The sequence below is a fragment of the Triticum dicoccoides genome, chromosome 1A, assembly GCF_002162155.2.
Source record: "Triticum dicoccoides isolate Atlit2015 ecotype Zavitan chromosome 1A, WEW_v2.0, whole genome shotgun sequence".
Taxonomy (NCBI): Eukaryota; Viridiplantae; Streptophyta; class Magnoliopsida; order Poales; family Poaceae; genus Triticum; species Triticum dicoccoides.
In genome coordinates this window covers 226870031-226886925 of record NC_041380.1, presented here as the reverse complement: position 1 = coordinate 226886925, position 16895 = coordinate 226870031, and positions in this window count along the sequence as shown.

The window sequence follows — 16895 nt, the reverse complement described above, 5'->3', positions numbered from 1 at the left end:
TCTGGATAACATAAATAGATTATTGAATAGTTTGCACAAGAAATCACATGACAAATATGCATATATGCAATATTTTTGGTCATATCCAAGGTAGTCATGTCCTCGTCAGGAGGTGTGTTATTACAAGATGGAAAACCTGTTGCATACTTTTCTGAAAAATTGAGTGGGCCTAGTCTGAATTATTCTACTTATGATAAAGAATTATATGCTCTTGTTCGGACTTCAGAAACATGGCAACATTATTTATGGCCCAAAGAATTTGTTATACATTCTGATCATGAATCTTTGAAACATATTAAAAGTCAAGCTAAACTGAATTGTAGACATGCTAAATGGGTTGAATTCATTGAGACTTTCCCTTATGTCATTAAACACAAGAAGGGAAAAGAAAATGTTATTGCTGATGCTTTGTCTCGTCACTATATTATGCTTTCACAACTTGACTTCAAAATATTTGGTTTGGAGACCATCAAAGATCAATATGTGCATGATGCTGATTTTAAAGATGTAATGCAGAATTGTAAAGAAGGAAGAATGTGGAACAAGTTTGTCGTTAACGATGGATTTGTGTTTCGTGCTAACAAGCTATGCATTCCAGCTAGCTCCGTTCGTCTTTTGTTGTTGCAGGAGGCGCATGGAGGAGGATTAATGGGACACTTTGGCGTGAAGAAGACGGAGGATGTACTTGCTACACATTTCTTTTGGCCAAAGATGAGACGGGATGTTGAGCGTTTTATTGCTCGCTGTACTACATGTCAAAAAGCTAAGTCACGACTCAATCCTCATGGTTTATATATGCCTTTGCCTGTACCTAGTGTTCCTTGGGAGGATATATCTATGGACTTTGTTTTAGGTTTACATCGAACAAAGAAGGGGAGGGATAGCATATTTGTTGTCGTGGATAGATTCTCGAAAATGGCACACTTTATACCATGTCATAAAAGCGATGATGCTGTTAATGTTGCTGATTTGTTCTTTCATGAAATTATTCGCTTGCATGGTGTGCCAAATACTATTGTTTCAGATCGTGATACTAAATTTCTTAGCCACTTTTGGAGATGTTTATGGGCTAAGTTGGGGACTAAACTGCTTTTTAGTACTACTTGTCACCCCCAAACTGATGGACAAACTGAAGTAGTCAATAGAACATTGTCTACTATGCTTAGGGCTGTTTTGAAGAATAATAAGAAAATGTGGGAGGAATGCTTGCCTCATATTGAATTTGCTTATAATCGTTCATTGCATTCTACTACAAAGATGTGCCCTTTTGAAGTTGTGTTTGGTTTCCTACCTCGTGCACCTATTGATTTGTTGCCTCTTCCATCTTCGGAGAAGGTTAATTTTGATGCTAAACAACGTGCTGAATTGGTTTTAAAAATGCATGAGTTAACTAAGGAAAACATTGAGCGTATGAATGCTAAATATAAACTTGCTGGAGATAAGGGTAGAAAACATGTTGTGTTTGCACCTGGAGATCTTGTTTGGTTATATTTGCGTAAAGATAGATTTCCTGATTTGCGCAAATCAAAGCTAATGCCACGTGCTGATGGTCCCTTTAAGGTGTTAGAGAAAATAAAGGATAATGCATACAAACTTGAGCTGCCTGCAGATTTTGGGGTTAGTCCCACTTTTAACATTGTAGATTTGAAGCCTTATTTGGGTGAGGAAGATGAACTTCCATTGAGGACGACTTCATTTCAAGAAGGGGAGGATGATGAGGACATCAATACCATTGTTACACCCACATCCCCTGCTGCTATACATACTGGACCAATTACTAGAGCTCGCGCACGCCAACTAAATTACCAGGTACTTTCGTTTCTTGGTAATGATTCTAATGTTCATGAGAATATGATGCTGCCTAAATTGGATACATTTGTTTTGCTTACAAATGAAGGGCCTAGCTTGGAGAAGGATGAACATTGGAGCAAGAGAAAGCATGGAGATGATGTCATGCGCAAGGGGAACAAGAACGGAGTTAAGAGTGATGATTTCAGGTCTTTGAAGCCACCATAACGAGTGCATGAAGCCTTGGACGAAATATACAAGATGCCACTTCATAAATTTCGTCCAGAGGCTATTATAGGTGCTGCGTCACCTTTTTATTGGGCCAGTCCCATGTAATTTCGAAATACATTAGTATAGGCTATTTTTAGAGTCCGTATGTATGGGGAAACAAGAGGTAGGGTTGATTTCGGACCCCTCCACCAAGGGCCACGAAATTCCCCCTCTCTTCCTCCATATATACAGCCCTTAGGGCACCGTTTAGACTTTGGGTTTTGTTTAGATTAAAAGTTCGCCATAGCTGCAACTTCGCGTACTTCGTTTGTGTTCAACGACCAGACAAAGGCGTCACAGAACCCCACCTTGATCAATAAAGCTTTCATCTTATATTCGCAATATCCAGATTGCAATCTCAGTTTCTTGCTTGTTCTTCGTTTGCTCGCAGGAAACAGACACTCGTGGTCAGGTTGATCGTGCTCCGGCGTGGTCAATAACCTCTCGGAGTTGGTTTAGCGATTGCTAAGGCGCGACGTCCTCGCACGTTCGTAGTCGGATCGTCAAAGTCGACTGCCACCAAAGCGATATCCATCATCTCATCGAAAGACGGGACACCTTTGCCTCTATCATGAAGGGTAAGGTGGTGTACTATACACGGTGTCGGAGTTGGAAGCACGGTCCCTAAGTAGCTGAAACACCTTAGGAGACACAACTCACAACACAAACAAAATTGGGTTAAGTTGGTGTGGCAGAAGTTTATGGTGGGTAAGCCTATGCGGAAGTGGTGATTGTGGTGGTGGTTGATGAAGTAGCAACCGTCCATAAGTAGCCTAGACACCTTAGGAGACTCGAATCACTCCTCAATCAACCACTAATGCAACGGGGAACAAAATTGGTTAGGTTGCAGAAGTCGGTGGTGGTGTAGCGGATGGTGTGGTGGAAGCCTGATGCGGAGCATCCCACGTTCATCCCCATGTACACTCCGACTACTCTCCAGGCCCCAAGAGGACATATGAAGAGACCTCAAACATACGCCATTGGACACAAGGTGAATTCACTCCTCTTCGAACCGTCACTTTCCGCATATGAGACATGGCTACTACCTCATGCATGGACCTTGCATACACTCAGGTACAACCAAGATGACCATGGAGAATCCAAGGACCAAGGCCAAGCATGGAAGAGAAGATGGAAGAAAGGAGAAGAAGAAGACGGAGCGGCTGTTGGAGCCAGGCCGGACATCCGGACCGCCGTCCGGATCATCCGGGCCTAGCAGGATCATCCGGACCCTCCCCCGAATCGTCCGGGTAACTGCGCCGAAGACACCCGAAGGCTTCCACCGAAGCCGGATCATCCCGGACTCCATCCGGATCATCCGGACCCCGACGCCCGGATCATCCGGGACCCCGTCCGGATCATCCGGCCTTGCCTGCGCGCATGACTTGGGCCGAGGCCCGTGTACCCCTTCGCCCCTCACTTACCCCTTCGTGGCTTAGCACTATAAATAGACCTCCTCCTCCCCATTTTGAGGGTTAGCATTGGATTAGCTCATATTTGTGAGAGAGCCTTTGCTCATCCACTTGGATACTTCTCCTCGGAGTTCAGGACCTCTTCGGAGAAGATCCCCCAAGCGGATTCAAGACCCCCATCGTGGGAAGATCCCCTCGTGGATTCAAGACCTCCGTTAGGAGATGAACTGTCCTTTGTATCCTTACCTTTGTTGATTGTGGATCATATGCATCTCTTATGTGTGTGGTGATCTAGCACTTGTGTGATCGATTCCTTGTTGGTTGAGTGATTCTCTCTCATTTTCCCCCGTGTTTCCCGTTGTGCTTCCGCGTGTTTTTCGTGATTCCCCGTAGGATCCACTCCAAACGCGAAAGATCGACGCTATAGGGTTCCACCCTACATCATCATGGTATCATGAGCCACGTTGATCACGTTTTTGGAGCCCCTACCCCTCTTTTTCTAGCTTGATTTTGTTGTTTTCATCCTAAATCCGAAAATCCCCACCAAAAATAGCCCCAAATTTTTTTGTGATTTGTTGGTTTGATGATGTTTTGTTGATTTTGATCCGTGGATTTGCTTGGTTTCAAGTGGATCTAGCATTTCCCCAAGTTTCCCCACCTTCCATCCACGAAATCCCTCAAATTTTGCCCCGAAAATCATCCATTTCATCCCAAAAATTCGTACCCGAGAGGAAATCCCGAGCAGTTTGACCTGCCCGGATCATCCGGACCTTCTCCCGGATCATCCGGACACCTCCCGGATCAGCTGGACCCTCTCCCGGACGTCCGGATACCCCATGCACCCAGAAAACAGAACCGGAGCTGACGAACCCCGGATCATCCGGACCTAGCCCGGATCATCCGGACCTCCTCCCGGATGTCTGGTTAACCCTGACACTGCTTCGGCTGAAATCTTGTTTTGGCCGTAACTAATTCATCGGAACTCCGATTTTGACGTTCTTTAGCTTGTTTTGAAGCTATTGACATCCCCCATCCCACAAAAATACCACCAACATCATTTGACTCCATCATATTTTCTGAAATTTGGCAAGTTTGCCTAGTCCCTCCACCATATCATCCGCATTACCACCTCCGACTTCCGCAACCTAACCCATTTTGTTCCCCATAGCATTAGTGGTTGCTTGAGTAGTGATTCGAGTCTCCTAAGGTGTTTCGGCTACTTAGGGACGGTTGCTTCTTCATCAACCACCACCACCACCACTTCCGCATAACCTTGCCCATCATACACTTCTACCAACCCAACTTAACCCAATTGTTGTTTGAGCTTGTTCGAGTTGTGGCTTGTGTCTCCTAAGGTGTTTCGGCTACTTAGGGACGGCAAATTCAACTTCGACACGTGTATAGCCCATCATTTCACTTCCGCATTGCCTAGTGCAACACCACCACCGCTTTCCGCTACCACCATTTTGACATTTGACGTGTGAGATTTTGAGTTTGCGGTTTTTCCGTTTCCTAAGGTGTTTCGGCTACTTAGGGACGAGTCTCCATCATCTTGGTATCTACATCAAGAACACCGCTACTCATCATCGCCGGACGGTAACCTCCATATCATCTTGGTATCATGGTATCCCTCCATTGTATATTCCCTTACTATTGCATTGTTAACCCCTAGCCTTACTTTTGCATCGCTTGCCTATCGAGACTAGCCATTTGAGTATTGCCGGCAACGTTACTTGTGCACATTAGTGATCATACTTCCCATAGCATACATACCATATCATCGTGGTGCATATATTGCTATCATATCTTGTGTCACAAGTTTGTTCCCGCATATACACAACTGCTATCTTGGTTTGTGCATTGTGCAAAGTGGCCATAAAAAAAAGAAATAAAGCTTTTAAGCAAAAGAGAAAGAGAGCAAAGAAGCTTGTAAGCAAGTGCCATAGCATCATACCACATTGCATATAAGATTGTCATATCCGATCATCTTGGATCATCTTGAGAGAAACACCGGGAACCATACATACATAACATACTTGGGATAGAAGTTTATCCATTTTGCATCTTATAGGTTGTGCACAAGTGTCGTATCCGCCTATTGAGCAATCGTGCTAGCGTCTCTCTTGAGTTGTGCAACACGAGCGTTTTCCGTGGATTCCACATTTTGTGCTCATTCCTTCGTTGCACGACCCCATTTATCTATCCTTGTGTGTGTTTCCGTGTGCCATCCATATTGCTATTGGTCCATTTGTTTCACTTGCGAATTTGTGAATCTTTTTCAACATTATTGACTCTTGCTAACATTTTGCATTAAATTTTTGTGCCACTATCCTCACCGAGCTCCACTATAAGCTTTACTTGTGTAGGTGTGAGAACCGACAATGATTGGTACCAATAGTGCTATTTCATTGTCCGCATTTGAGTGAACTTGATTCATCGTCAACATCGGTCAAGGTACATTGGTATAAGTTCTTCTCTTTCTCCCACTCATATTTGCTCGAGTCTTGTGATGGATAGGCAAGGCATTCCCTCTCCGGTCTACGACAACAACGACGGCGTGAACAACTACATCTCCAAAGCATCTATCTTCGATCTACAACGACAAATGCAAGGCGCACAATCAAGATTGCAAGAGCGCATTGAGAACATCTCCATCGACATTTTCCACTCCGAAGCAAGGAAAAGGGACTACATCGACAACAAGCTTGCCGCACAAAAGAAGGAGCAAGATGCAAGGATGGAGGAGATTAGGGCCTTGATCAAGTCTTCTTCCACTTCATCATCCTCAAGACGACGACGTTCAAGCCACAAGTCTTCGGAGCGCGAAAAAGATGCAAGTGCAAATCGTCCTCGTCCACATCTACATGGCGACCACCATCACGTTCATGATCAACATCGTCATGAAGGGCAAGTCACCTCCAAGCATCATGTGCACGACGACGACGAACGCCTTCGAGCTCAAGCACGACAACGACACCATCATCATGAAGATGCTCCACAAGCACAAATGCACAAGTCCCAACATGCCAAGTCGAAGCTTCATGAGCATAAAAGAAGACCGCGAGACGACCACCACCAAGACGGCGCTACGGCTACATCAACCACTTCGGCATCTTCGCCAAGTGTTATCAAGGCATCTTCGCCTTTGGACGTACGGCATCTTCTCCTACTTCCCACGTGTACGCCTACATCGACTTCATCAAGTTCAAGGCGACTACCTACAAGTGAGGGTGACACTTCCATCTTCGGAAGCCCCCCAAGTGATAGAGGCAAAGGTGTCCCGTCTTTCGATGAGATGATGTATATCGCTTTGGTGGAAGTCGACTTTGATGATCCGACTACGAACGTGCGAGGACATCGCGCCTTAGCAATCGCTAAACAAACTCTGAGAGGTTATTGACCACGCCGGAGCACGATCAACCTGACCACGAGGGTCTGTTTCCTGCGAGCAAACGAAGAACAAGCAAGAAACTAAGATTGCAATCTGGATATTGCGAATATAAGATGAAAGCTTTATGATCAAGGTGGGGTTCTGTGACGCCTTTGTCTGGTCGTTGAACACAAACGAAGTACGCGAAGTTGCAGCTATGGCGAACTTTTAATCTAAACAAAACCCAAAGTCTAAACGGTGCCCTAAGGGCTGTATATATGGAGGAAGAGAGGGGGAATTTCGTGGCCCTTGGTGGAGGGGTCCGAAATCAACCCTATCTCTTGTTTCCCCACACATACGGACTCTAAAAATAGCCTATACTTATGTATTTCGAAATTACATGGGCCTGGCCCAATAAAAAGGTGATGCAGCACCTATAATAGCCTCGGGACGAAATTTATGAAGTGGCATCTGATAGAGGCAAAGGTGTCCCGTCTTTCGATGAGATGATGGATATCGCTTTGGTGGAAGTCGACTTTGACGATCCGACTACGAACGTGCGAGGACGTCGCGCCTTAGCAATCGCTAAACCAACTCCGAGAGGTTATTGACCACGCCGGAGCACGATCAACCTGACCACGAGGGTCTGTTTCCTGCGAGCAAACGAAGAACAAGCAAGAAACTAAGATTGCAATCTGGATATTGCGAATATAAGATGAAAGCTTTATTGATCAAGGTGGGGTTCTGTGACGCCTTTGTCTGGTCGTTGAACACAAACGAAGTACGCGAAGTTGCAGCTATGGCGAACTTTTAATCTAAACAAAACCCAAAGTCTAAACGATGCCCTCAGGGCTGTATATATGGAGGAAGAGGGGGGAATTTCGTGGCCCTTGGTGGAGGGGTCCGAAATCAACCCTATCTCTTGTTTCCCCACACATACGGACTCTAAAAATAGCCTATACTTATGTATTTCGAAATTACATGGGCCTGGCCCAATAATAAGGTGACGCAGCACCTAAAATAGCCTCGGGACGAAATTTATGAAGTGGCATCTTGTATATTTCGTCCAAGGCTTCATGCACCCATTATGGTGGCTTCAAAGTCCTGAAATCATCACTTGTAACTCCGTTCTTGTTCCCCTTGCGCATGCCATCATTTCCATGCTTGTTCTTGCTCCAATGTTCATCCTTCTCCAAGCTAGGACCTTCATTTGTAAGCAAAACAAATGTATCCAATTTAGGCAGCATCATATTCTCATGAACATTAGAATCATTACCAAGAAACGAAAGTACCTGGTAATTTAGTTGGCGTGCACGAACTCTAGTAATTGGTCCAGTATGTATAGCAGTAGGGGCAGTGGGTGTAACAATTGTATTGATGTCCTCATCATCCTCCCCTTCTTGAAATGAAGTCGTCCTCGACGGAAGTTCATTTTCCTCACCCACATAAGGCTTCAAATCTGCAATGTTAAAAGTGGGACTAACCCCAAAATCTGCAGGCAACTCAAGTTTATATGCATTATCATTTATTTTCTCTAACACCTTAAAGGGACCATCAGCACGTGGCATTAACTTTGATTTGCGCAAATCAGGAAATCTATCCTTACGCAAATGTAACCAAACAAGATCTCCAGGTGCAAACACAACATGTTTTCTACCCTTATCTCCAGCAAGTTTATATTTAGCATTCATGCGCTCAATGTTTTCCTTAGTTAACTCATGCATTTTTAAAATCAATTCAGCACGTTGTTTAGCATCAAAATTAACCTTCTCCGAAGATGGAAGAGGCAACAAATCAATAGGTGCACGAGGTAGGAAACCATACACAACTTCAAAAGGGCACATCTTAGTAGTAGAATGCAATGAAAGATTATAAGCAAATTCAATATGAGGAAAGCATTCCTCCCACATTTTCTTATTATTCTTCAAAACAGCCCTAAGCATAGTAGACAACGTTCTATTGACTACTTCAGTTTGTCCATCAGTTTGGGGGTGACAAGTAGTACTAAAAAGCAGTTTAGTCCCCAACTTAGCCCATAAACTTCTCCAAAAGTGGCTAAGAAATTTAGTATCACGATCTGAAACAATAGTATTTGGCACACCATGCAAGCGAATAATTTCACGAAAGAACAAATCAGCAACATTAACAGCATCATCGCTTTTATGACATGGTATAAAGTGTGCCATTTTCGAGAATCTATCCACGACAACAAATATGCTATCCCTCCCCTTCTTTGTTCGAGGTAAACCTAAAACAAAGTCCATAGATATATCCTCCCAAGGAACACTAGGTACAGGCAAAGGCATATATAAACCATGAGGATTGAGTCATGACTTAGCTTTTTGACATGTAGTGCAGCGAGCAATAAAACGCTCAACATCCCGTCTCATCTTTGGCCAAAAGAAATGTGTAGCAAGTACGTCCTCCGTCTTCTTCACGCCAAAGTGTCCCATTAATCCTCCTCCATGCGCCTCCTGCAACAAGAAAAGACGAACGGAGCTAGCTGGAATGCATAGCTTGTTAGCACGAAACACAAATCCATCGTTAACAACAAACTTGTTCCACATTCTTCCTTCTTTACAATTCTGCATTACATCTTTAAAATCAGCATCATGCACATATTGATCTTTGATGGTCTCCAAACCAAATATTTTGAAGTCAAGTTGTGAAAGCATAGTATAGCGACGAGACAATGCATCAGCAATAACATTTTCTTTTCCCTTCTTGTGTTTAATGACATAAGGGAAAGTCTCAATGAATTCAACCCATTTAGCATGTCTACGATTCAGTTTAGCTTGACTTTTAATATGTTTCAAAGATTCATGATCAGAATGTATAACAAATTCTTTGGGCCATAAATAATGTTGCCATGTTTCTAAAGTCCGAACAAGAGCATATAATTCTTTATCATAAGTAGAATAATTCAGACTAGGCCCACTCAATTTATCAGAAAATTGGCTCAAACTTTTCAAGAGGAAAGTTGGAGAGAGTTGTTGTATATCCTGCTTGGCAGTTGTTTTTCATCATTACCTTCACTACCGTTGTGATCTTCACTTATATCTTGCTGTCCAGAGCTACTTAGTATCCTTGATTGATTCTAATTGTGCTACGCTGTGACCTCATTAGTGTTCTAGGCTCGCGTCTCTAGTCCGGTCTAGCCTAGGACCAGCACAGTACCGTCGTTGAGCGTTTATTCAACATTGCATCTCTGAATTGATTATTGCTAATCTTTTGCTACCATATATAGCCAACCCAGCTCCACATATTTCTACACCGTGTATACGTACGCTCCCCTGGCAATCGCTTTACTCAATATTCGGAGTTACTTGACACCGCAGGTTGCCGATCACCGCCTGCTGCATGGTAAGAACTTGTAAGACATTGATATTTGCTTTACTGTGAGCGTTTTACCACCACATCCTAGTAGTTATAGGAACATTATTTTTGGATTTTGTTTCTTGTTCTACTAATCATGACAGGATCCAGAGTCAATTCATGGGCTTTGTCGATCGCGGGAGACGTGCCACCACCTTTGCAAATACCACAACCGTCACGAGAGGTGCACAAACATCCAAATGCACATGATCAGGTTAATGTATCTATACCACCATTTAATGGCCGTTTTAAACCTGCTTTATATATTGAATGGGACTTCGACATGAAAAATATATTTGCTTCCCATAATTTCGATGAACATAAAAAGGTTAAGGTTGCGGTTGGTTCTTTCACTGGTTATGCTTTGGTTTGGTGGAGTGAATATTGTCGGTTACACCCTGATTATATACCTACTACTTGGGATGATTCGAAACTTGCCATGCGACATACTTTTGTCCCTGCTTATTATACTCGTGACATGATTAAGAAGTTGCAACACTTAAAACAAGGTAGTGAAACTGTAACAAAATATTATGATGATTTACGAACTACCTTGTTGCATTCCTCTTTAGAAGAAAGTGAAGATGATTTTATGGATAGATTTTGGGGAGGATTAAACCGTGATATTCAAGAGATACTAATTCATGAAGAGTGTTATCCTATGGACCATTTGTTTCATCTTGCTTGCAAAGCTGAACAGGAAATAAAACGACGTGTTGGCCACGAGGAGAACAAGCGCACGGTGCACATTCCAAGAGTTGATATGATTGTTCCTTCAACTACTAGGCATACTATGACAACCACATCCGTTGTTGTCAGGACTACATCACCTCCACCATGTGACACATCGCCCCCGAGAGTGGCTACATCATCTGAGTTGATCATAAGAGGTAATGACAAAGGTACTGATCTTCCATCTCTACATGAGAATGATGAATGCCTTGTCAATTTGAATGCACCATCTGATGAGCTACCCACTACTTTGATCACACCACCTATTTTAGAGGACTACGTGATGAGGACATCAATACAATTGTTACACCCACAGCCCCTGCTGCTATACATACTGGACCAATTACTAGAGCTCGTGCACGCCAACTAAATTACCAGGTACTTTCGTTTCTTGGTAATGATTCTAATGTTCATGAGAATATGATGCTGCCTAAATTGGATACATTTGTTTTGCTTACAAATGAAGTGCCTAGCTTGGAGAAGGATGAACATTGGAGCAAGAACAAGCATGGAGATGATGGCATGCGCAAGGGGAACAAGAACGGAGTTACAAGTGATGATTTCAGGACTTTGAAGCCACCATAATGGGTGCATGAAGCCTTGGACGAAATATACAAGATGCCACTTCATAAATTTCGTCCCGAGGCTATTTTAGGTGCTGCGTCACCTTATTATTGGGCCAGGCCCATGTAATTTCGAAATACATAAGTATAGGCTATTTTTAGAGTCCGTGTGTGTGGGGAAACAAGAGATAGGGTTGATTTCGGACCCCTCCACCAAGGGCCACGAAATTCCCCCCCTCTTCCTCCATATATACAGCCCTTAGGGCATCGTTTAGACTTTGGGTTTTGTTTAGATTAAAAGTTCGCCATAGCTGCAACTTCGCGTACTTCGTTTGTGTTCAACGACCAGACAAAGGCGTCACAGAACCCCACCTTGATCAATAAAGCTTTCATCTTATATTCGCAATATCCAGATTGCAATCTTAGTTTCTTGCTTGTTCTTCGTTTGCTCGCAGGAAACAGACCCTCGTGGTCAGGTTGATCGTGCTCCGGCGTGGTCAATAACCTCTCGGAGTTGGTTTAGCGATTGCTAAGGCGCGACGTCCTCGCACGTTCGTAGTCGGATCATCAAAGTCGACTTCCACGAAAGCGAAATCCACCATCTCATCGAAAGACGGGACACCTTTGCCTCTATCATCAACCCATTTAGCATGTCTACGATTCAGTTTAGCTTGACTTTTAATATGTTTCAAAGATTCATGATCAGAATGTATAACAAATTCTTTGGGCCATAAATAATGTTGCCATGTTTCTAAAGTCCGAACAAGAGCATATAATTCTTTATCATAAGTAGAATAATTCAGACTAGGCCCACTCAATTTTTCAGAAAAGTATGCAACAGGTTTGCCATCTTGTAATAACACACCTCCTAATCCAATTCCACTAGCATCACATTCAAGCTCAAAAGTCTTATTAAAATCAGGAAGTTGGAGTAAAGGAGCATGTGTCAACTTATCTTTCAATACCGTGAAGGCTTCTTCCTGTGCGGTACCCCAAAGAAAAGGCACATCTTTCTTTGTAAGCTCATTGAGAGGTGCAGCAATGGTGCTGAAATCTCTCACAAAACGCCTATAGAATCCAGCGAGGCCAAGAAAACTCCTCACTTGTGTGACCGTTTTGGGCTGCGGCCAACTCTCAATAGCTTCAATCTTGGCTTTACCAACTTCAATTCCCTGTGGAGTAACAACATAGCCAAGAAAAGATACTCGGTCGGTGCAAAAGGTGCACTTCCCAAGGTTACCAAACAAACGTGCATCACGTAGAGCAATAAAAACAGCACGTAAATGTTCCAAATGTTCTTCCAAAGATCTGCTATAAATCAATATGTCATCAAAGTAAACTACCACAAATCGTCCAATGAAAGCACATAAAACTTCGTTCATTAATCTCATGAAAGTACTAGGTGCATTAGTTAACCCAAAAGGCATGACTAACCACTCATATAATCCAAACTTAGTTTTAAATGCTGTTTTCCATTCATCTCCCAATTTCATACGAATTTGATGGTAACCACTACGCAAATCAACTTTGGAGAATATTGTAGAGCCACTCAATTCATCAAGCATATCATCTAGCCTGGGAATAGGATGACGATAACGAATAGTAATATTATTAATGCCTCTACAATCAACACACATACGTGATGTACCATCCTTTTTCGGCACTAGAATAATAGGAACAGCACAAGGACTAAGGGATTCGCGTATATAACCTTTGTCGAGAAGCTCTTGTACTTGACGCATAATCTCCTTCGTCTCCTCTGGATTGGTACGGTATGGTGCACGGTTTGGCAGTGAAGCACCGGGAATTAAGTCAATCTGATGCTCAATCCCTCGAATAGGCGGTAATCCCGGTGGCACGTCTTGTGGAAAAACGTCAGCGAACTCCTGCAAAATGTTAGTGACAGCAGGAGGCAAAGAGGAAGGCACGTCCTCGAATGAAAATAATGCCTCTTTGCACACAAAAGCATAGCAAACAGATTTGCTGAAATCTAGCTCATCAATATCAGATTTGGTGGCAAATAAACATGCACTTTTATATTTAATTTCAGAAGCAACACTAGATGGTTTATTATTAGGCTTCATTTGTTGCTCAAATTCTTTTGCCACAATCTGATTTTCACTCTTATTCTTCTCCTGTTGTGCTTTATTAGCTCTATTAATATCATCTTTCAAAATGGAATCAGGAGTCATAGGAAGCAAAGTAATATTTTTATCCTTATGAACAAGAGTATAGTGATTGTTTCTACCATGGTGTACAGAATTTTTATCAAATTGCCATGGTCTACCAAGTAATAAGGAACATGCTTGCATAGGTACCACATCACAATCAACATAATCAGCATATGTAGAGATACTAAAATGCACACGAACAGTACGTGTTACCTTAACCTTGCCGCTGTTGTTGAACCATTGGATGTAGTAAGGATGTGGATGTGGTCTTGTGGTGAGAGAAAGCTTCTCCACCATCTCCATGCTAGCCAAGTTGTTGCAGCTCCCTCCATCTATTATGACGCGCACAGAACGTTCCTTCACAACTCCCTTGGTATGGAACAAATTGTGCCTCTGATTTTGCTTAGCTTGTGTGACCTGCACACTCAAAACACGTTGAGCAACTAAACATTCATACCTGTCAGCGTCTTCAGGAGCCATGTATTGCGTCTCATGATCAGAATCATCTCCACCATGTTCTTCACGTGTAATAAGAGCCAATGTCTCCTCATCATAGTCACTAGCGGACTCATATCCACCATCCGCGGTAGCAATCATCACACGCAGAGATTTGCATTCCCTCGCATAATGACCTCCTCCCTTACAACGACGACAAATAATATCACTTGTGTGCCCTGTTGATGCCATGGAAGAAGAAGAACTCTGTGCAGGCCCAGCAGGTGCGCTCTTGGCAGATAATGGTGGTTGTGCCTGTTTTCTTGTATCACGGCTGTAGGAGGCACCTGATTGAGGTGCTGGTGCAGTTGAAGTAGAAGATGCACGCGGCGTCCATGAGGAAGGTCGGCCTGCAGAAAAGTTAGGTCGCGCCAATGCTTGTCGATCCTGCACTTCACGTTCAGCTTTACAAGCAAGATGGAATAAACGAGTGATATTAGTATACTCCTTATAGTCTAGAATGGTCTGAATCTCTCTATTTAATCCACCCAGAAAACGTGCAAGCATAGCTTCATTCTCCTCAACAATACCACATCGAATCATGCCAGTTTGTAATTCCTGATAATATTCTTCTACAGAATTTTTTCCTTGTCTTAAACGCTGCAATTTTTGAAGCAATTCGCGTTGATAATATGGTGGAACCCAACGCGTACGCATAACAGTTTTCAAAGCAGCCCAAGTAGTTGGAATAGGATATAATCTACAATGTTCAGACCACCATACACATGCAAAACTAGTGAAAGCACAAACAGCAGCAGCAACTCGTCTCTCCTCAGGATATTGTAAACATGTAAATCGTTGTTCAGTTTCTAACTCCCAAGTAAGATATATATCAGGAACATATCTACCCTCAAATGGTGGAATATTCAATTTCAGTTTAGGAATATGGACATCATCTCGTACCTGAGGTGGTGGTGCAGGCCTACCATTACGAATATATACCTGAGGTCGACCTGCTGGTGGTGGTGCTGGTGGCTGCTCGTAGATCTGATTTTGATCAACCTCATCCTCATAATCGCCCGCATACTCATCATCCTCCTGGGTACCAGCAGGAGCAGTAGCAGGAGCCAAAGAAGCACCAACAGCAGTAACAGCGGCACCAGAATTTTGTCCTAGCTCAATAGGAACACGCTGTGCTCGTCCATACTGATTCGGAAGGGGGCGTAGTTGTTGTTGTTGCAGAGGTACGACAGGTGCAGCCGGTGCTGGAAAACGCGCAAGCAGTTCATTAAATCTGTTATCGAGCTTTGTTTCGAACGTCTTCTCAAGGCCAGTGATCTTCTCCATGGCCTCTTCAAAATTTTTCAGCACATCTTGTACCTGTTCAGTCATCATTTGCTGAAACTTATCATGAAGCTCCTTGTTCGATAAGTTCTCCCAGTCAATCTCGTCGGCTTGTGATCCTGGCATGGTTAGCAGCAATAGAAACACACAAGAATATGATCCTACAGACTACTAAGAAGTGGTGGTGGTGTATCACAAATCCGTCAAGCAAATCTCAAATTCTTACCAGTTCTTACCCAGCAGCAGGCGGTGATCGGCAACCGTTGTAGTCAAAAACTCTCAAAGCTTGGATAGAGCGATTACCAGGGAGAGTCAAACACACGACGTAGATGTATGTAGAGCTGGGAAGGCTTATAGTATGGTAGCAAAAAGGGTCAGCAATAATCAATTCAGAGATGCAAAGTTGAATAAACGCTCAACGACGGTACTGTGCTGGTCCTAGGCTAGACTGTGCTAGAGACGCGAGCCTAGAACACCAACAAAATCACGGCGCGGCACGTAAACAAGGGAAAAGCACACTCTGAATTTTTTTTCGCTCTTTTTTTTTTTGAAAAATCACTATAATGGCGAGTGTCTCAAAACTCTTCCTAGGTCAAACTGACAGGATGGGCACGAAATTTTTTTTTTTCGACCAAATTTTTTTTTTCGACTGCCCGGACCCAAAAATTGGAAACGGGTCAAAAAAAACTTCCTATAATGGCACCTGTCTCAAAACACTCAGAAACACCTAAAAATAGGATAGCCAGAAAATTTTTCGAAAAATGCGTTTTCAAAAAATTTTGAGCCTAAACGGAGCGTGGCTACCCGACTCTTTTTTTTTCCGAAACCTACTCTGGCAAGGAAACACGAATCGGAAACTAGATGGATCTCGGAAACAAACCTAATAAGCAAGGAACTCGGATTGGTGGTAGATATATGGTGGTGGCATATGGCAGCGGTGGTGGTATATGGATACTGATTCGGAGCGGTGGCGGATAAGCGGTGGTGGTAGATGGCAGGGGCGATGATGATGGTGCGGCGGCGACGTGACAACTTATGACCAGAACTCGAAACTCTAAAAGACTAGACTCTAAGACCAGCAACTAGACCGACGATGCAACCGCAAATTCAACAAAGCAAAACCCTAAAAAGATTATGCAAAGGCTCAGATTGGTTCGGATATGATGAACTAACCCTAAATTTTTTTTTGTGGCTTTTTCGTGGACTGTAGGTATGAAGAACAGACTCGATCTAAACTACGAAAAACTGTAAAATCTCACCGAGCAACCTGGAAATCTGATACCACTTGATAGAGGCAAAGGTGTCCCGTCTTTCGATGAGATGATGGATATCGCTTTGGTGGAAGTCGACTTTGACGATCCGACTACGAACGTGCGAGGACGTCGCGCCTTAGCAATCGCTAAACCAACTCCGAGAGGTTATTGACCACGCCGGA